Source organism: Petaurus breviceps, unplaced genomic scaffold (assembly GCF_028583685.1).
Source record: "Petaurus breviceps papuanus isolate PSGF00001 unplaced genomic scaffold, PetGlider_PUasm1.0 90459, whole genome shotgun sequence".
NCBI classification, from domain to species: Eukaryota; Metazoa; Chordata; class Mammalia; order Diprotodontia; family Petauridae; genus Petaurus; species Petaurus breviceps.
In genome coordinates this window covers 1,163,421-1,186,206 of record NW_027187259.1, presented here as the reverse complement: position 1 = coordinate 1,186,206, position 22,786 = coordinate 1,163,421, and the positions used below count along the sequence as shown (strand labels likewise).

At 41.7% G+C, this 22,786-nt stretch overlaps 1 protein-coding gene across 1 annotated transcript in view; it reads right to left on the bottom strand.

Annotated features, from left to right (window-relative positions):
• Nucleotides 1–22,786, bottom strand: part of LOC138141716 (putative P2Y purinoceptor 10) — a 170,624-nt gene that overhangs the window by 130,030 nt on the left and 17,808 nt on the right. The gene's annotated exons all lie outside the window — the stretch shown is intronic.

Here is a 22,786-nt window from a genome sequence, read left to right as displayed (position 1 = left end):
AGTACTGACCAACCACGATTCCAGAGGACTAATGATGAAACCTGCTATTCACCTCACGATAGAGAGGTGAAAGACTCAAAGTGTAGAAGGAAATTAATGGGTTTTTTTGACATGTCAATGTGGAAATTTTTTGATTGGCTATACATGTTTGTAATGGGTTTTGTTTTCCTTGTGTTCTCAACACAAAAGGGAAATAGGGGTGGGATGAGAGGGTAAGAGGTCTAATTTTGGCTGCTTAAAACAAATAAAATATAAAAAAGAAATTAAAAATAGAAAATGTGGTGGGAAAGGTAATACAGGAATTCAGACAGTGCAAGTTCAATGAGAAAGGGTTTGCTTACTCAGCAATCCCAAAGCTCATTTACCTTACCATTCTAAGAATGGTACTTAGAATGGTACTCTGAGTCTTGGGGAACCTATGTATATAAGCCTTTGTGGAAAAAGGCACTCACCAAAATAATAGCAAGTTACCCTGCCAGGAACCCCAAGTTCAATTCTCTTCTAAGGAGAAACTGAGAGATTATTTAATTACTGTCTTTTTCTGTATTTGTTCATGGTTCCCACCTTTACTCAAGGACAATACTGTACAGTGAGCTCCTGTGTAGGACTTAGGGACTCTACCACTCACATTTGGGACATGAGCTATACCTAAGGTTATTTTGGAGACTTGCTTGGATGACTTTAGGGAGAGCAATCAACCAAAGGAGGAGAAATTAACCCTTTCTGGTCAAGCCTCCAAGATCAGAACTGTTTTGGGGTCAAGGGGAAAGGATTGTGCCCCAAGTTCTATTCAAACATGGGTAATGAATCCCCCAACCTCTGAAGAGTCACTCAGAGTCCTCAATGTATATAGGGTATGGAATAGCCTTTATTTCACAGCACAAAAGTAATGTATAAAAGACAAAGGACTCACCGGAGCCCCTGACAATCTCCTGAGAGCCTGTCTGTGTAGGCTATTTGTACATTACTCTCCTTCGTATACTATATCACCCCTGTACCCATCAAACTTGCCTGTTCGCCATTCCTCATGCCTAACATTCAGAGTCATCTACCATCTCTTTACCTTTGCACAAACTGTCCCTCGCTTCTGCTTTCCTTCCTCACATTTGCTTTTTAGCATCTCAGCTTTCCTTCAAGGTTAAGCTCACATGCTACCTCCTATGAGAAGCCTTTCCTGATTCCCCTAAGCTGCAAGTGGACACTCCTCAAATCGTGAATTGTCTTCTGTTTACTTGTCTGTTTATAGCTTGTATCTCTCAGTAGCTACTTTATGAAGGCACCTACTTTTCTTTTTCTCTTTGTATCTTCAGATATATCTAGAGGCAGCTAGATGGTACAGTAGACAGAGCACTACCTTTGGGGGCAGGAAGACCTGAGTTCAAATTCAGTCTCAGACACTTATTAACTGTGTGACTCTGGCCAAATCTCTTAACCTCTATTTGCCTCAGTTTTCTCAACTGTAAAATGGGGGCCATAATAGCATATACCTCCCAGGGTCGTAAGATCAAATGAGATATTTGTAAAGCACTTAGCACGGTGCCTAAAATACAGTGTTTCCTTCCTTCCTTCCTTTCTTCCCTAGTGCTTATCATAACATATTAAAGATACACAAGAAAATATACATTCCTACAGTCTTGGAAATAAGAACACATCCTTCCTTCAGCTTTTCTTTGAATATTTACTGTTTCCAAATAGAGATTCATCTCCCCTTCTGCAAGAAATTTTGGTGGGAAGATCCCAAGGCCTGAAAAAGGAGTGGGAGTAGAGACACCAAAAAAAAAAATAGAAACATAAAAAGTGTCCCACTGTCACATTCAGGTTTCCAAAATCTTAGCAAGTTAAACATCTATTCAACTGTCACTACTCACAAGTCCCTGTTATCTTTCCCTGATCAACCAGAATTAATCATGTGACATCACAGCAATTCCAAAGGCCATTTACTTAAAACAGAATGCAAGATATAACAATTGTCATTTTTTTCGTCAATGTTGCTGTTCTAAAATGTGTGAAGTTCAACCTAGTAGTTAACTTTAATTTGCATTTCTCCAATTCTTAGTGATTTGAAGCACTTTTTAAAACAACAGGAGCAATAGCTTGAATTTCTGCCATTGAGAACTAACTGTTCATGTCCTTCGACCATTTATCTATTGGGGAAATGACTGCCATTCTTATATATCTGAATCTCCTCTTCATACATCTTAGAAATGAGATCTTTACCAGAGAAACTTACAGTTAAGATTTCTTTCCAATTAACTACTTCCCTTCTCATTTTAACAGCACTGATTTTCTATGTGCAGAACCTCTTCAAGTTTATGTAGCCAAAACCATCCATTTTATTTTCGATGGCCCTCTCTATCCCCTTTTCTGCTCTTGAATTCTTCCCCATTCATGGCTGAAAAAGGTACTGTCTTCCTTACGCCTCTAATTTATTTATTCTGTGACCTTTTATATGTGAGTTATGTCGCTATTTGTAGTGTATTGTGGAATATGGTTTGAGATCTTGACATAAACCTCATTTCTGCCACACTGCTTTCTAGTTTCCCCAGAAGTTTTTACCTCAGTAGTTAGAATATTTGATCATTTCCCAAACTACAACCTCCTAAACTTTCAGAGAATATAGGTTGAGAGTCATCTAGGGTCTGCTAATTATGCTTACTTATCCATCTGGCTAATAAAGCAAGAAAAATGGGTTTACTCTTAGCATTCCATCTTGCTGTTATAAAAGCAGCATATCACAGCAACCTAGAGGAGACAATGGGGGCATTAGCAACTGTCTCAGCAATGGAAGCCATGAGTATCAATACCTGAAAGGCATTGCATCTCAGCACCAGAATTGTAAACAACCAGGCAGCACCAGGGCTGTCCATGTGTTCTCCCTCACCTTCACCCTCACTACAAGATTCAGGGAAGATGGCTGCACCAGCTGTTCTGCAACAGAAAATAAAAAGGCAAGCTTCCTGCCAGTAGCAGTAGGAGCTGGGCAGAGATGCAGAGCAGCTCTCTGAGGTTGCAGCCCTATTCTCTTATTTCTCTTGCAGTGCCTTCCTTGAATGTTCCTGAATTTCAGTGTTCTTGAGAGCTTGTGCCCAGCCTCCTGCCTACAGATGTCCTCCCCCAACCAGAGTCCATAGAGGGCTTACATAATCACTTTCTATGTTCTGTACAATTCTGTGCATGTTATATTTCTTAGGGAGAATATGTTTTTCCTCCAAATAGATACCAGGATCACACTTGTGGGATTTCCCAGGACAGTCCTGATTTAAAAGAAATTATACCTTTGCAAAAAAGAATCTTTCTCAAGACTATCTTAATTTCTGCTTCAGAAAACACAGCATCCAGATACAGTGGGAACTGGACTGGAATTAGGGTTGACAATTGACTGGCATTTGACTAAGATATAACATTTTTATCGCAGTTTTTTCTCTCACAGAACAAGAAGGGAGCTTGGTGATAAGATCACAGAGTTAGTGCAATAAAGAATCTTGAAAATGACCTAGTCCAGAATCTCTTAAACTTCTTAAACCCCCATGGGGTCGGGACCCACAGTTTAAGAAGTGCTGAAGGGGTCACAAGTGGGAAAAGGTTAAGAAGCCCTGAATTCTAGTTCAACTCTCTCAATACAGAAATGAGGAAATGGAGACCCAGAGCTGTTAAGTGATTTGCTCGAAGTGTGTTCAGGTGGTAATTAGCAGAGTTGGACTTTGAACCCAGGTCCTCTGATCCTAAATCCAATAATCTGTCTATCATACCATCCTGGCAAGACACCTTCAGTCTGCAGACAGATTCTGTGGGAAGGGGAAAAAAGACTCTAGGAGACAGACCCAACCATAGATAAACCAAGATGGGTATTTTGCTACGCCTCAGAAATATATCAGAGTATTTTATACACATTAACTCACAACTGACCTCTGTTGAGAAATAAGCAACTATACATTGTCCACATAAACCCTGACTGTCCACTTACATCCATTTACATCTTCCCACCCACCACCAAATCCCAGTGCCTTGGCTCAGAGATGAGACCTTTTTCTCCCTGAATACACAATTGGTTATTTATGTACAAACAGGAGTTTACTCAGACTACCTCACCTAAGGAGGAAAAAAAGTCCCCAAATGTCCTAACAGATGTGAGTGTCGGTCAACATGATCTTCATATAATTTATAAGGTATTAAGTTTCAAAATAATGGACCTTTTCAGTTAGCATCTTGGCAGATGATGATAGCATGGCATTCTTCTACAAGAAGCCACCACAGCTCTCTCCCAGCAAAACTGCAAACAGAAAATTGTGGGCCTTGGCCCGCGCTGATCCCCGAAAAAGACTGCCATTATACTCCCTCACAGTTCAGCTATGTATGGGCCACCTGGATACCATCCAATCACATAGAGCTTCCCTACCCTGACTCCCTTTTTCTTTTTCCTTTTTAAAACATTTCCTTGCAAAGGCTAGACAGTGGTTTCTAGGTAAAGAAAGAGCCAACAAACCAACTAGGAGAATGTGTGCTGAGAGGAATGGGAAGGTTGTTTTTTTGTTTTGTTTTTCAAGATTGCCAGTACCAAGATCTGCCTTTGTAATCAACTTTATGTGACATAGTGTACGGCTAGAAGGCTCCAGTCCAACAGTGGACTCAGGAACCCAGCCTAGTGCCAGAAAGGACAAATTAATTGAGGGTGAGAACTGCAGAGGGAGAGATGGAGCTGTTTACATGTGGCCTGAATATAGCTTAAGAGGCTGAAATAAGCGGACAGCTTGCCTTCTACATTTTTGGCCTCCCTTTCCTATTTGAAGTGATATGTAGGGGTTCCGTGCTTCCTTTCCACACCCCCAACCCTCATCACCACCATGAAAATAGCTGTTGAAATAGGTTCTTGATTACCTGGTGTATTCAAAAATACATTTCCCTCAGTCTGGCATTCACACTTAAATATCAATGCAAGAAGGTATTTCTATACAGAAGAACTATTACTTACACTCCTAGGAGATTAAAAAAAATCCACTCCACTAGGAGGTAGTGTGGTATAGTTGAAAGAGAAGTAGACTGAGAATCAGAAGACCTGGGTTCGAATCCTATCTACTAATTACTTAACTATGTGATCTTGGGCAAGTCCCTCTCTAGAATTCAGTTTTCTCCTCTATAAAATGAGGATTGAACTAGATGATCTGCAAAGGTCATTCTAGCTCTAAAGATAAGATTCCTTCCAGCTTTAGATTTACAGGGTTGCCTTGGCCCAGGGACAGTCTTACACACAAGTACAGGAAGCTGATCACCTACACCGTATAACTTCAACATTACTTGGGAAGATCTCTATACCCAAAAGTCTCTCCCTTACACCTGAAAGCCTACCATTCAAAAGCTTTGTTTCATGTTAAAATAAATTCACACTGAGCAGGATGAGTCATTTGTACTTTAGTCCTAATGGGTTTCATATCCTTTCTAAAGACCAGGCTATACAGAGGTTAACAGGTGAAAAGGAAGTATACCCCAAGGGATGAAGAAGAGGGTAGGCTGTGCCCCTCAGAAGACAAGGCTGTTTAGATAAGATACAATTCCTATCCTTATAGAACTTAAAATTGAATAATAATAGACATTTTTAGTGCTTTGAGGTTTACAAAGTACTTTCTTCACAACAGCACCGTGAAATTAAGTGTTATTATAGTCACTTTATAGAGGAGAAAGAAGAGGCTCAGAGAGGTAAAATGACTTAGTCATGGTTAAACAACTGATCAGTGCAGAAATTTGAATCCTGGTTTCCTGACTTGTTTCATGTTAAGGAACTGTCTAGGAGACAGTACTGACCACTCTCCACTATAATGCTTCCTAGATTATACTCCTAGATTAGGCCACTGATATGACAAATACAAGGAACTGTAATACAAAATGGCAGTCCCACCAAATAGTGATCCTCACCAGCCTGAAGAATTATCCTAAACCCACATTTTCTCCATGAGCATCTTGGACCAGAGGTGATTCAGGTCTGGTCCAGAATCCATAGGATTCCTACTGATGGGAAGGACATAAGGCATTTGTTTACTGAGAGACAGTACAGTGTAACAGGGGCTCACTGAATTTGAGAGCCCGGTTTGGAATCCTGTCTTCCCTACTAACTGATGATGGCCAAGTCACTACCCCTTTCATAGAATGTGAGAGAGCAAAGGGCTTTCAGAAATCTCCCCACAACCCATACTTGAACACTAATCCTCTCTAAAACATAATTTGTCAAACAGCCTTTGCTTCAAGACCTCCAGTGAGAGAAAACTCTCTGCCGCTTGAGGCAGACTTTTAGACCACATTACCAGAGGTTTCCCCCTCAGCAGCCGAGAATGACTTGTCAGATATACAAGTCAAGGGCATGCTAGCACCAGCTCAGACCTGTTGGAAAAAACCAATTGTTAAATTTTCAGTGTGAGCATTTTACATTTCAGAAAGTGGGCAGAGAACTAGGTGGGGACAATGAGAGTAAGAGAGGCATTTAAGAAAGTGGTTAGATTTGGGGAGGGAATGGTCATGAGCAAAATAAATTTCAGTCTACTGTTGCTGATTATGAAGTGAAGATTAAAAGAAGAGGGAGGAAAGGGTAAGTCCTAGCCCATGAAGTGGCCCTGAGCAAAGATGGGAAGAGCAGTGAAGTAGGATCAGATCATCTCAATTATAGATACTAGTGTTTATTTCATTACTTTTCTTTCCCTACCTTCTTTGTCTTTGTAAAGAGGGGAATGGGAAAAAAGGCAGGAAAATAAAACATATGGGAAGGGGAAAACATTTAACCGTAACTGTGAGTGTGAAAGAGATGAACTCACTTAGGAAATGGAAAAAGATAGCAGAATGAATTAGAAAGCAGAATCCAACAGCATGTTTATGAGAAACACAGATGAAAAAAATTAACATGGAGTTAAAATGAGGGATTTAAGTTAAATCCCCAAAAGTAAGCTTTGTCACTTTCCTCCAACGTTCCCATGATTTCCACAACAGCAACCGGTTCCTTCTTGTTTCTGAGAATCAGGTTCAGAAAAGCAGTTACGCTCATTCATTTCTCCACCTTTTGAAGGATGAAATTATCCTTAAGGCAAATCAAGAAATGACTAGCTGCTCTGTTTTTGGCAGAGAGAAAAATCCAGCAGATGTCCAAATATGTGAATTCCCCTATCATGACTTTGGAAAGGCAAAGTGATATACTGGATAGAGAATGAACCCCAGTCAGGAAGACTAGGGTTCAAGTCCCATCTCTGACACATCCTGGCTGTATAACTTTGGTCAAGTTATTTAACTTCAGTGCCTCCCAATAATTCTCGAAGACTGTAAAGTTGCAGAACAATTGCCCATGTACACCGATAGTAGTTTCCGCACCAGGAGTTCCCTGAACTCACTGCTCTGGCCTCAATGATATCAGTTACCTGGACCAAACAAATAATCCCTACTGTATTATGCCTCTAAGTCAGCCTTGTTATCTGCTCCCCAAACTTATATTATTTTTATTTTTCTGTCCAGGAGTAGTAGGGATCTAAAACAATCTCTGATGATAATATTATGTTGTTTCTACCTTCACGGATGCCAAATGCTGTAGGGGTAATGGAAGGACAACCATGCTAATTCACTGCTAGCAGAGCTGTGAATTGGTATAGCCATCCTGGAAAACACTTTGAAATGATGCAGCAAAAGTTATGAAGCTTATATCAATTGGCCCCCAACTGGGTTTATAGCCCTAAAGAGGTTAATGATAGCAAATACTAGATAACTTTTTAAAAAATAAGTTTTAATTGACATCTTCTGTTTCTTATATGACCATCGTTCTCTCAAGTAGCCTTCCCCCACCCAAAGGGCCATCCCATAAGACTAGTATTTTTTTTAGTGAAGAAAAAAATATCAGCACAACTGATTGATATAATGAAAAGTCTGAAAACATGTGCAATATTTTGTACCTGTGTACCTCCCAACTTCACAAAGGGATAGGTTGGGGGTGTCTACTTATATCTCCTCATTTAAGTTCCACTTGACCTTTCTAATTCTGTTATACTTATTTTTTAATTTTTTTGGTGTTTAACTGTCCTTTCCATTTATACTGTTGTGGTTATGGCATACATTGTTTTCTTGGCTCTGCTTACATCACTTTGGATCAGTTCACAGAGACCTTTCTATGCTTCTCTGTGTTCATCACACATCATTTTTTACAGCAGAGTAAAATTCCATTATATTTATGTATCACAATTTGTTTAACTATTCCCCAGCTGATGGGCATCTACTTTGTTTCCAATTCTTAGCTATCACAGGAAATGATGGTATAAATATTTTGGAGTTTATGGGGACATTCTTCTTATTGATGGTTTCCTTAGGGTTTTAGCCCAGTACTGGAGTCTCTTATTCAAAGGGTATTGGCATTTTAGTCACTTTATTTACATGATTCCAAATTGTTTTCCAAAATGCAAATAAAGTGGCTAAAATGTCTGTACTCTTGAACAACAGCCAACATTTATATAGCACTTTAAGGTTTGAAAAGTACTTTACAAATATGATCTCATTTAATCCTCACAACAACCCTGGGAAATAAGTATTATTATGATCCCTACTCTACAATCCAGGAAACTGAAGTAAACAGAGGTTAAGTGACTTGCCCAGGGTCACCCAGCTGGTAATCGTGTGTGGTCAGATTTAAACTCAGGTCTTCCTGACTCCAGGTTCAGTTACCAGCTAACAAAAAAAGATCCATATGAAAATATTCATAGCAACATTTTTTTTGTGATAACAGCTAGGAAAAATATGTGCCCATTAAACATAGAATGGCTGAACAAACTATGGTATATTAATATAATGTAATATTCTTGTGCTATAAGAAGTGACAAATATGGGGGTGGCTAGGTGGTACAGTGAATACAGCACTGACCCTGGAGTCAGGAGGACCTGACTCAAATCTGGGCTCAGACACTTAACACTTAACTAGCTGTGTGACCTTGGGCAAGTCATTTAACCCCAACTGCCCTCCAAAAAGCAAAAAAAACTGCTCCAGCTCCACCACCTCCAATCCATGTAAAAGGGGGCTCTAAACAAACTTTGGAGCTGCAGAACCCACAAAATGACACAGAGAAGCTAACCTCCCGCTGAGGACAGCTCAGCAGGCCTGCAGGAATCGGCCAACGCAGCGCTCTGGGAGTCAACTCCAGCCCCACACCAAGGCTAAAGCCCCAGGGCAGACCTGACCAACTACTGGCTAGAGGGACTTCAGATCACCAGCAGCTGTGGCGGTCCAGAATTATCAACATATAGATGCTAAGGACAAAGTGAGAGGTCAGTGCAGTGTGGACTTTGGGATCCAGTAGTTGGGAGTGCGTCAGCTTTTGCCCCCAGGGCGAGAAATCGCTGAGGAGCCCAGCACAGCTACAACAATGTGGTGGCTTCAGCTTCTGGCCTGCAGAGTGTAGGGGGACCAAGCACCAGTCTGAGGGGTAATTGCTCTTGCTTTAACCTGCTTGGATCTGGATTGCAGTCTAGGGTGGAGGTCCTGGGGTATGTGACCAACTTGCCAAACCGTGTGGAGGCTTCAGAGAGGACACCCAACTAATACCTCCAGCAGCTGAGAAAACCCTAGCATTTGGAACGAAGTTCCCTGTCTGGTGGCAGAGTCCTACTGTGGCAAAAAGCCCAAAAGTCAAGTAATCGAGTGGCAAAATGAGCAGGCAAAGGAAGTAAACCAAGCAAAGCAATCCAACATTAGACTCCTATTTTGGGGACAAAAAGGATCAAAGCATGGAACAGGAGGAAGACAGTGAAGTCAGAACTCCTGCACCAAAAGCTTCCAAGAAAAATATGAGCTGGTTACAGGCCATTGAGGACCTTAAGAAGCAGATAAGAAAAGTGGAGGAAAAATTGGGAAGAGAAATGAGAACGATGCAAGAAAATTATGAAATGAGAGTCAACAGCCTGACAGAGGAAAATAACACCTTAAAAAATAGACTGACTCAAATGGCAAAGGAGGCACAAAAAGGCAATGAGGAGAAGAATGCCTTAAAAAGCCAAATTTGCCAGATAGAAAAAGAATCTCAAAAGCTCAATGAGGAGAATCATTGCTTCAGAATTAGATTGGAGCAAATGGAAGCTAATGACTTTATGAGAAATCAAGATGCTGTCAAACAGATCCAAACAAATGAAAGAATAGAAGGCAATGTGAAATATCTCATGGGAAAAACCACTGACCTGGAAAATAGATCCAGGAGAGATCATTTAAAAATTATTGGACTGCCTGAAAGCTATGACCAAAGTAAGAACCTAGAAATCATCATCCAAGAAATCCTCAAGGAAAACTGCCCTCATGTTTTAGAACCAGAGGGCAAAATAGAGGTTGAAAGAATCCACCAATCACCTCCTGAAAAAAATCCCAAAAAGAAAACTCCTAGGAGTATTATAGCCAGGCTCCAAAATTCTCAGATCAAGGAGAGAATATTACAAGCAGCCAGGAAGAAACAATTTGAATATTGTGGAAACAAAATCAGGATAACCCAGGATCTGGCAGCTTCTACACTGAGTGATCGAAGGCCCTGGAATATGATATTCCAGAGGTCAAAGGAGCTGGGATTAAAACCATGAATCACCTACCCAGCAAAACTGAGTATCATCTTTCAGGGGAAAATATGGTCATTCAGTGGAATAGAGGACTTTCAAGCATTCTTGCTGAAAAAATCAGAGTTGAATAGAAAATTTGACATTCAGATACAAGAAGCAAGAGAAGCATGAGAAGCTAAACAGGGAAAAAGAAATCATAAGGAACTTATCAAAGTTGAACAATTAACATTCCTACATGGAAAAATGATAATTGTAACTGATGAAACTTCTCAGTATGAAAATAGTTGAAGGGAATAGAAATATCTATATCAGAGGGTATATGGGCGAATGAAAACATATGTGAATGTGTGTATATATGTTTAAAGGTATACATAGATAGAGGGCACAGGAGCAATTTAATAGGAAGGGATGACACTTAAAAGGTGAAATTAAGAGGTGAGAGAGGAATATAATGAGAAGAGATGGGGAGAGACAGAATGGGGTAAACTATCTCATATAGAAGAGGCAAGGGAAAATGGTTACAATGGAGGAGAAGAATAGGAAGGCAAAAGGGAATGGGTCAACATTATTCTCATTGATTTTGGCTCGGGGAGGGAATGACATACACACTAAATAGGGTGTCTAACCCTACAAGAGAGTAGGGGGGAAGAGGATGAGAGGGGGGATGACGGAAGGGAGCGCAGGCTGCGGGGAAGGGAAGTTGGAAGCACCCACTTTTGAAAGGGGACAGGATCAAAGTAGAGAATAGAACAAGCGGGAGGTGGGATAGGAAGGAGGGAAATATAGTCAGTCTTCCACAATATATCTACTATGGTAATGTTTTGCATTAGCCACACATGTACAACCTATACTGAACTGCTTATCTTCCCAGTAAGGGTGAGTGACAAGGAAGGAAGGGAATGAATCTGGAATTCAAATTTTAAAATCAAATGTTTAAATATATATACTAATACTATTTTAAATGTAATTGGGAAATAAGATATACAGGCACTGGGGCATAGAGATCTACCATGCCCTACTGGAAAAGTCAAAAGGGGTGTGGGAGAAGATATGGGAGAGAGCAGATTGGAGGAGAGGATATCCTGTGGGACTGCTATTTTGGAGTGGTGGGTAGGGGGAAAACGGGGAGAAAATTTGTAACTCATAATCTGGGGGAAACGAATTATGTAAAATCAGAAGTTAATAAAGCATTTGAAAAATGAAAAAAAAAAATCAATCCCTTATTTGTATTACTCGGGTTCCAAGATATGAATACTCAGAATCAAAATTTAACATATGACTCTCACAAGTTATGTGAGAATCAATCTGATTCCAACAGACCCCTGATCCTAGGACTCTTAAATTCTCTTCACCATGTTTCTTAAGTCAGTTAAAAAAATAATAACAGATGCTTCATGTGTTTTTCTAATTTTTCATTCCTTTGTCTTGTAATATTTTAGTTATACTACTGTATTCTGGGTTCTGTTTGCTCTTTTTTTTTCAGAGTGTCTTCTACTTGGGTAAGGTTTTCTACCTCCTATTTTAAGCTAATTATTTTCATTATAAGTACTCCAAATTCATTTTTTTTTTAATTTTTAAACTTAACTCTGCATTTCTTCCAAGCCTTCATTGGACCACTTACGGCCAAATCTTTCTCTTTTTCTATTTGTAATTATTTTGCAGTTATTTCCTCCTTCTGGAATTTTATGTTGGAATTCTCTTGACCCACGGTATTTCTTCATTTTATTAGGAGTTTCCTTCTGGTTACTCCCAGCTCCTGCCTCTATACCAGGTCGTTGTGGCAAAGGTCCCTGGAGGACGATTTATTTTGCATTTCTCTTGGTTTTACAAGTTTGCTGTCGTTTTGTTCCCTCGGGGCTGTGCCAGGGGTGCGTGAGGCGCTTGCCAAGGGGTCAAACGAAGCTTTCGGTCCTCCACAGGTATTTTTAACCCCCCACTCCTGACCCGGCCCCAGACGCATTCCCAGAGTCCTAGGCGAGGACTGTGGTCCAGGCCCAGGCTCTCCCCAAAGTAGCACAGGGAGCTGCTTTGGGTGCGGTGGCTGAGCATGTTCCCACCCTCCTCTCTGCATACCTGACTGGCATGCTGCCATGGGCTAAGCCTCGTCTCCTTCCAGTCTTCTTGCCCAGCTGCTGCCCTGAAGGTCGCCACGAGAAAGTAGGCCCTGCATCTTCAGACCCCGTCTCCCTCCGCAGGCCCAAGAGGAAGGCGGACGAGGCTCTGTCCGCGAAGGAAGGGTCACTTAGGCCCAGGACAGGGCGTCCTTCCACCACAAGGCTCAACTCCGTCTAGAGAATGCCTGCGTGCCAACAGCGGGGCCTCTCAGCGCCATCTCCTGTCCAGGTCCTGTCCCGGAGTCTGACAAATGGGGCCAAGACCCCGTCTCCCTCCGCATGATGAGGGATAGTTCCCAATAGGTTCAGCAGGAACCGTGATCTTATCCAAGACCAGAAAACCTACAATATCGTCTGGAAAGAATTCAAGGTCTCAGGCTTAATTGGAGTGACAGTTGTAGAAGTTTATTTTTATGCTTCGTAGAAGTGGGCATGAGTCCTTAGGGGACCTGTGAGTGAGAGGGGTACATGCTTTTACTTTTAAAGGGTAGGGCTGCCATTGTCAGGGCTGACCTGATGGAGGGAAGGGACCTCGGTGCATAGATAAAGGTTAGAGCTGACTGAGAGGAACTTGTGACTTTAGTGCATAGATAGTTTAGATGAGATTTGGGCCAGACCGGAGGAGACATGAGTCAAGGACAAAGGAATCACAAGGTGTTGCCTAGGTAAAGTGCGGATAGGGGGAAGGGGCAGAGTTTGAGGCTGGGAAAGGGATTTTGTAGATTACAATTTTACAATACAAATTGCAGTTACAATTGTACAAACTGGTTTTACAAATTGATTTAGACCCCAGGTACACCATCACGCAGGCCCCCTCTCTGTCCATGGGGCTTAGGCCCCTTGGGTCACAGGGCCAGGGAGCCTCCTAGCCGTGGTCCTCTCCCTGGGTCAGGGAGGGCCAAAGGGCACCTGGGCTGGCAGGTGTACGGCCCGGGCCGGTGTGATTCCACACCTCAGGACCCTTCAGGAAGGGTCCAATTCTAGGCCTCCTCCCTCGGGCGGTGGCTGTGGAATGACGTCACTACTGTTTGTTTCAGGGTTGTTGGCCCTTTGCTTGCTTCATCCGGTGCTGCTCTTCCTAGTTTTTGAGGGGGGTTGCTGGGGAGGGAAGGGAGGCGTGCCCAGGCTGGACCGATCTCACCCAGTCCACATGCCACGCACTTTGTCAGCAGTGGCCGCTGCTTAATTTCCTCTTCTGCTTTAAATCAGCACTCCAATTTCCCTATATATATCTTCGCGTAATGCTTTTATCAATCAGTTAATGAACATTCATTCCCACACCTACTATGTGTGAGACACTGTGCTGGGTGTTGAGAATACAAAGATATTTTATAATACTAAATACTAAAATACTAAATATATAAATAATAAATACTAAAAGAAGCAATCCCTACTCAAGGAGTTTATATTCTACATAGGAGAGATGTGTATGGATATTTAAGTATGTTCATATAGTGAGGTTGGTTTATGTCCTGTGGCCTGGCATATAAATACAAAGTAATAGATGGAGTTAGGGCAGCTAAGGTATAGCAATGAATAGAGCACTGGGTCTGGAGTCGGGATGACTCATCTTTGTGAGTTCAAATCTCACCTCAGACACTTCCTAACTGTGTGACCCTGGGCAAGTCACTTCACACTGTTTGCCTCAGTTTCCTCATCTGTAAAATGAGCTGGAAAAGGAAATGGCAAACCACTCCAGAATCTGCCAGAAAAAACCCAAATGGGGTCACAAAAAAGCCAATATGACTGAAAAAAACGACTCAACAACATTAATGATAGGGCACTAGCAACACTTGAGCAGGGGCTTTAATGAAACAAGGGGTGGAAAGAAGTAGGAGGCATGGGGGTGGGGCATTGGTGGAAGTCTGGTTGTATACGCACAGACGCACTATTCCTTTCACCTGGACCATTCTCCTTGCTTTCTTTTACCTTATGGTGGTTCTCTATCATATTAGGACCTCTTTTTCACTATTTATTTCTTCATTTCCTCTACTAATTTTTCTGCAAAGTCCTTTTTTTCTTTTCTTTTTTTTTGGGGGGGGTCTACTTGAACTTAAGCTTATTGGAGTTTGTAAACTCCACCCCTTTTTTGATCATCTGAATAATATTCTCCCTATTCTGGGGTAACTCTCCTCTTGTCCAAAGATTGCCAACAGCAGCTCAGAATTCAAGCAGCAAGGATTTATGAATAACTATGTGCCAGGAGGCTAGCGTAAATGTCAGAGGAAAGTTACTTAGCCGTGGCATGGGGAAGCTAGTGTAAGACCACTTGCAGAAGGTTGAATTTGAGCCGAGTATTGAAGGGGTCCAAGGATCCAGGAGGTGAAGGTGAAGAGGGAGACCATTCCATACATGGGGGATAGTTGATGCTCAGGCACAGGGCTGGGACATAGAGGGTCTCTTGTAAGGATCCTCCACACTCTTCCCTTTTTTAAAACCAGACTCTGCCCTATTGAAGCTATTTGGTAGTTCTCCCATTGTCCAAAGATTGACAGCAATCGCTCAGCACACAGTGATACAAGGCTAGAGCTCAGTAGAGATCAGTAGAGCTGATCTGGGAATCAGCACAGAGATGATAAGAAGTAGCTAGGTGATGCAGTGGATAGAACACTAGACCTAGATTCAGTAAGTAAGCAGAGTTCAAATTCAGCACCAGATACTCTCTAGCTGTGTGACCCTGGGCAAGTCACTTAACCTCTGTCTGCCTCAGTTTCTTCATCTATAAAATGGGGATAACAGCACCTGCCTCCCTGGCCTATTGTGAGCATAGAAGGAAATATTTGTAAAGCACCTTTGCAAATCTTAAATTGCTATATGAATGCTAGCTGCAGCAGCAGCAGCAGTAGTAGCAGCAGCAATAGTAGTAGCAGCAGCACCCGTAGTAATCATGTAGTATTAGCAGTAGTAGCAGCAACAGCAGCAGCAGCATTATTAAACCCAGGGAAGCTGATGAGATCATCAGACAAAATGGCAAGTAAGCCACCATAGCGAGATCAAGGAGTGCTCAGAGGGAAGTAAAGTATAAGAAGACTGGAAAGAAGCTAAGTTGTGAAGGGCTTTAAATGCCAGACAGAGGATCTTATATTTGATTCTGAAGGTGATGAGAAACCACCAAAGTTTATTTTGTGGGATGGGGGCCAGTGACATGGTCAGACCTATGTGTTCATTTTGGCAGCCAAATGAAGGATGAATTTGAGTAGGGAGAATCCTAAGACAGAAAGGCCAACCAGAATACTATTACAGTAGTCCAGGCAAGAGGTGATGAAGGCTTGCACCAAGTTGGTAGCTGTGTGAGTGGAGAGAAGGGACATATACAAGAGGTGCTGTGAAGGTAGAAATTATAAGACTTGACAAGAAATTGAATAAATGGGATTAGTGCAAATAAGGAGTCCAGGATGACAATGAGGTTGCAAGCCAGGGTTGACTGGATTTTTGTGCTCTTAAAAGTAATAACAAAGTTTGGAAGAGGGGAGGGGAGGGAAAGCTAATGATCTGTTTTGGATATATTGAGTTTGAGATGCGTATCAGTTTGAAATGTCCAAGAGGCAATCAGTGATGTAGGACTGGTGCTTAAGAGAGAAACTAGGGATGGATGTATAGATCTCTCAATCATTTCCACAGGCATGATACCTGAACCCATGATAACTGATGAAATCACCAAGTAAGATGGTATTGTGAAGGGAATTATGAGCAGGGGTTCTTAAGCTTTTTTGTGTCATGGACCCTGCTGTCAGTCTGGTAAAACTTTTGGGCCCCTTATCAAAATAATGTTTTTTTTTTAAATGCATGAAATAGGATTACCAAGAAAACTAAATGTTAGAGAAAATAAAGATATAAGTTTTTCCATCCAAGTTCATGGACCCCCTGAAATCTATCCAAAGTCCCTTTGGGAGTTTATGGGCCCTAGGCTGAGAACCACGGTATAGAAGGAGAAAACGACCCAAGACAGAGGTTTGGGAGACACCTTAATGGACATGACCTGGATTGAGATCCAGCAAATGAGAATTAAAAGACTGATCAAACAGGTAGGAAGACAACCAGGAAATAGTAGTGTTGTAAAAACCTAGGAGAAGAGATCTTGTCCTGGAGGAGAGGATGATTGACAGTGTCAAAGGCTGCAGAGAGGTCAAGAAGGATGAGAATGCCGTTGGATTTAGCATTCAGAATTTAAAGGCAACTTTGAACACAGCAGTTTCAGTGTACTGAGTTCTTTCAGTCCCCTAGGGTATAGTTTGTTCACAACCGATGATTTCAACCAATAAAGAGGCATGTTAGAGTGAAAAAGTACTGACTTTAGTTAGGGGATGCTTGATTATTAATCCTGTTTCAGACCCTTAGCTAACTGACCACAGATATGATTTCCAACCTCTCTGAGTCTCAATTTCCTCATCTCTAAAGTGAGAATAATAAACACAGAAAGTATCTCACAGAATTACTCTAAGGAGAAAATGGGCAGCTAGGTGGCATAGTGGATATTGGGCTTGGAATCAGGAAGACCTGAGTTCAAATCCAAGCTCATACACTGTGAGCTCATACACTCATACTAACTGTGACACCTTGGACACCACTGAAATTCTGTCTGCCTCAATTTCCTCCTCTGTATAATGGGGGTTATAATGATACCTACCTCCCAGGGCTCTCCTGAGGATCAAATGAGATAATTGTAAAAAATGACTAGCACATAGTAACATTAGCTGTCATCATCGTCATCATCATCAAAATGTATAATGTATGTCAAGTGCCATATAAATGTCAATAATTATCATTGAGGGCAACTAGGTGCTATTACTATCTTCTCACTTACCTCCTCCCTTTCCCCAGTGCCACACTCTAAAGCTACCTACCCTTCCACTGTGCTTGACTTCCTGTCTCATAATTCAGCTGAAACTGCCCTCTCTGGAGTTACCAATGATCTCTTAATTGACAAATCTAATGACTTTTTCTCAGTCCTCATCCTTCTTGACCTCTCTGCAGCTTTTGACACTGTCAATGACCCTCTTTCTTCTCCTTGATGATCTCTTCTCTTTAGGTTTTCATAACACTACTCCCTCCTGATTCTCTTCCTACCTGTCTGACCATTTGTGCTCAGTCTCCTTTGCTGGAACTTCAGTTCTTACCCATTAACTCTGAGTCCTTGACACTTCTGCCCTGGGCCCTCTTCTCTCTCTACACTATATCACAGGTGATCTCATCAGGTCCTATGAATCCAGTTATAATCTCCATGCTGATTATTCTCAAATCTCCTTATCTAGACTGAAATTCTCAGTTTATCTCCAGTCTCCCATCTCCAACTACTTATTGGAAATCTTGACTTAGATCTCCTGTAGATATCTTAAACTCAACATATCTAAAACTGAACTCATTATCTTTTCACCCAAATGCTTACCTCTTTCTAAATTCCCTATTACTTCCAAGAATACCATCATCTTCCCAGTCACTCAGGCTCCCAACCTAGATGTCATCTTTAGCTCCTCACTCTTTTTCACCCTTCACCATATACAATCTGTTGCCAAACTTGTTGATTTTACTTCTGTAATGTCTCTCATATATGCCCTCTTTTCTCCTCTGACATTGCCAATACCCTAGTGGAGGCCCTCATTACCTCATACATGGACTACTGCAATGACCTCCTGGTTGTTCTCCCTGCCACAAGTCTCTCCCTACTCCAATCCATCCTCTGGTCAGCTGTCAAAGTGATCTTAAAGCTCAGACCTTCTTAAAAATCTGACCATGTCACCCTCTCCATTCAGGAAACACCAGTAACTCCCTATCACTTCTAGGATCAAACATAAAATCCTCTTATAACCTGTCCCCTCTTTTTTCTTCTTACACCTAATTCCTTCCCTCCTGCCATGTAGTGACACTGGCTTCTTTGCTATTCCTCAAACAAGGCACTCTCTCTTCCCATTGACTGTCCCCAAGACCTGGAATGCTCTTCCTCTTCATCTCTACCTCCTGGCTTCACTGAATTCCCTGAAATCCCAGACAAATCTCAGCTTTGGAAGGAAGCGTTTCCTAATCCCTCTTAATTCTAGTGCCTTCCCTGTCAGTTACCTGTCTAGATCCTGTTTATCTATAGTGGTTTCCATGTTGTCTCCCATTGGGATCAGGGACATCTTTTGCCCTTCTTTGTGTCCCTAGTCCATAGCATAACTCCTGGGATGTCGTAATATTGACTGTCCACTTAGATTTCAACTTCTTATTAACCATTTTTATTTGATATTTCCCAGTCCAAAGATCATTCTCCTTGACAGAGAAAACAGAAGCAAAGTAAGAATTGAGACATTCTGTCTTCTCATCTACCCCAAGTATAGATCCTATACCTTCTTTTCTCTTCCTCTTGCCCTGAACATAATGTTTTTCATCTGTGCCATTGTTCTCACCTCAGTTTCTTGATCTGTCAAAACAGAGGGTTGAATTATAGGACCTCTAAGTTTCCTTCTACTTATAAAAATGTTCTGAAGTTTCTCCCAGCTCAGTCATTCTGTGTTCTCAGGTCCCTTCTATGGCTCTAACATCCTAAAAGTCTTCAGGAATGTGGTAAATCGAATAGCAGTTAGCTGGCAGCTCCTGAACAACCTGATAAATCATCCCTCTTTTTCAATTACTTCTTCGTCTGAGACGTGAAGTTGTTCCTTGACAAACATGGAGGAAAGCTGGTTGCCAGGGTCACCCACAGCATCTCAGTCTCACCATTCTCACAGCTGTCAGCCCCTGGCAACTCTCAGGAGAAGATGGAAACAGGGGTCACATAGGTCCTGAAGTCTAACCAACTGGATCCTGCTTGCCCTGTGTGGACCCAACATGGGCAAGTTGCAGAGAAGCAGATTTTTGCTCAGTATAAGGAAAAAACATTGTCATGATCATGGCTGTCTCAAAGTAGAAAGGACTGTTTGGGGAGGAGGCAGGTTCCCCTTATTGGAGGTCTTAAAGCACAGGCTAGATAAATGTGTTAGGGGTGTTGGATATGGAATTTAGGGTCAGGTGTGTGTTGAACTTTTGAGGTCTTTTATAAATCTGGGATTCTTTTAAAAGACTACAGGAAAAATGTTTTGCACTCACCATTAAAAGGAAGCCACAGAAACGCTACCTCTATTACTTCCTCGTGCCCTCTTGAGTGCCTGATTTTATTGTGTGCTGCTTCTTTGGCTCTTTACGTACATAGCCCTCACTGTCCTGCTTCCAAGAGGCTTTGAGCCAGTTTTGATTTACTCCAGGTTACTACTTTGGCGTTGGGCTCTACCCTTGGTTTCTGGCATTCCAGCTAACTCCCTGACTCCTGCAAACCCTGATAACTCTCTTGGGGTCCTGAGAGCCCCAGTCACTTAGGCAGGCATTAATCTTTGACCTAATTAGGGTGTCTCCAAATTGTGGTAAGTGATTCTGTTCTTCAGCTGAGTTTACTGGGATTAGTATTTTATTATAAAGTATTTTTTATTATTGTTACTTAAGTATTTTATGAATAAATGCACGTTTATAGAGTCCTTTCATGATAGTAATAAGAGATAAGTAGTTCCTGTATTATGTCCATAATATAGATGAAGAAACCAAAGCTCAGTGACTCTCCCATCACATAGGTAGCAACTAAGAGGATTGAGATAGGAACCTTAGTCCCCTAATGCCTCTCTCTACTATACTGGACTGCCTTTAAAAAATATCAGTGGATTGCCTGCTGTTTTCAGTAGCTAATCCATCGTGGAGCTGGAGTCAAAAGACCTGAGTTTGAATTCTTCTTCTGCCACTTGTGACCTGTATGACCTTCATTTCTATTGGATATCTCATGCATCTCTCTCCTTCTCCTCATTCAGATGGCCACCACACAAGTTGAATCCCTTGTCACTTCTCCCCATGGCTCTCAGGAGAGCCTCCTAATTGGTCTCCTTGCACCCAGTCTTTCCCCTCTAATCCTTCCTCTGACAAGCTGACAAGCTGGTATTCCTACAACACACGTTTGACCACTCTTCTGCTCAAGTAACTTCAGTGGCTCCCTACCGGCCCTAGGATAATGTACCAACTACCATTTGGCATTTAAAGCCCATCACAATGCTGACTCCAAACTGTCTTCCCAGACACCTCCAAACTGATGATGAATGATTCCTCCTCCCACACTCAACAAATTCTTGACAAACTGGCCTCCTTACTATTCTCTACACATGACATCCCAGTTCTTTCTTCACACCTTTGAAATGGCTAACCGCTATGCACAGCGTGCATGCTTTGCTTAACTCTGGTCCTTAGAATTGGCATCTCCCTAGAAGGCTAAGAGCGAATATTGCTTCCTAGGTGTTAGAGCTTCTCCCACTTATAAAAATGACTTTGCATTTATCACATAGAAATTTCACCTTTAATTATCAATGTACAAGAACTGGTTTTTTCCTTTTATATTCCTTGTACCTAGCATAGTCGGCATTTTTAAAATTCCTATTGAAATGAATGTGTCAAATGAGGAGTTAGAAATAGATAAGTCCCAAGACCTCTTTTAAACCTTACTCTATGATCCGTTGAGGGGAGTCGCCGCTGCCAAAGGATCCAGGAGAGCAAATTGTTCAATCTTCAGTGTGAGCATTTACACCCCAGAAATCAGCAAATGCTACAGATCAAAGATTGATTTATTGTTAAGTCAATTGTCTCGACTTAAGAAAGTGCTGGAGAACATGTCAATAATACAGGTTAAATTTCAAAGTCTCTCCCTACTCTAGCCAATTGTTATAGTTATAGCAGCAACCACTGATCCTGCGTTCATTTTATTCACTTGAATATAAGGGTACATACCTAGTTAATAGAGCTGAAATTGGAACCCATGGCTTCTAACTCTAAGCTCCATGAATTTAAATTGTAACATTTGGTCCAAGTAGGTATGTGGTTTGATAATGGATAGGACATGAAGGCTTTTCAAGCCAGGAGAACGGGCTGTGCTGGGAGATGGAGTAAGCTTTCTACCCACTGAACCTTCTTTTTAAAATGTAAGTACCTTGGGAATGAAGGAGGGGACCTAAATGGGGAATATCGAAATGTCAGAGCTGGCAGGGTCTTAGCAATCTTCTAGTTCAGGGGATTGTCACATTTGTTGTATCATGGCCTCCTTTGGCAGTCTTGGTAAAGCCTATGAACCCCTTCTCAGAGTCATGTTTTTAAGTACATAAAATAAAATATATAGGATTGCAAAGGGAACCAAAGATTATTTCAAATAAAAGTTCAAATTTTCCCATATGAGTTCATGGACTCCCTGAAATCTAGATTAAGAACTCCAGATCTAGTTCTGTCTCCTCACCTTTATAGAGCAGGAAACTGAGGCACAGAGAAGGATGTGACTTACTCAATATCTCACAGATAATCAGCAGGGATAGGCCTTGAACTCTTCCAACTCCAAATCTTGTATTCCTTCCACACACCAAAATGTAGATCAGATTTCCTCCTTAACTAGCTAAATATATAAAAGGGTTTGGGAGAGGTAGATTTTAGAACCTACGGAGGATGGGGGGAGGAAGGGACTGAAATAGATGTGTGAGGAGGGCAGGCATCGCACTGAGGAACTTTGGGCAGTCAGAGGGCAACATAAGGGCAAGAGACACCTGGTGGGTGGAGAGGGACAAAAAGGAAAAGTGAGAGGATATTCAATTAGATAGTCTGTCTATGTGGCAACCTCATGTAGGATTCTGATGGATGGATTTTGGCCTTTGGTTTAGTCTGGCAGGGCACAGAAAGAAAGGTGGGAGGGCACAAAAAAAGCAAAACAAACTTCCTCCACTTCTAAATGTTACCCAGGGATAGCTCTGCAGCTAAGGAGATTTTTTTTTTGAGTTCTCTGTCATCAGTAGCTAATGTGGAATGTCCGTTTTCTAGATTTCTCCATTTAGTTTGCTAAGAGTGGAAAGAAATCAGTGAGTTTACCAGGAATACACTGCATGGCCGTGCCCTGTGACCACCACCTGTTCTAGCCATTGATTTATCCAGCCAACTGGCTCCAACCATCTCTCATTGTTGTCAGATGGTCTGTTTGTCCACATTTTCCTGGATCCTGGAAGGCTGCTGCCTGGTGCCCTGTGACATTTAATATACATTCATCAAATCCTGGAAACCAGATTAGAAAGTCTTCTAAGCCCCAAATAAATCAAAGCCAACTT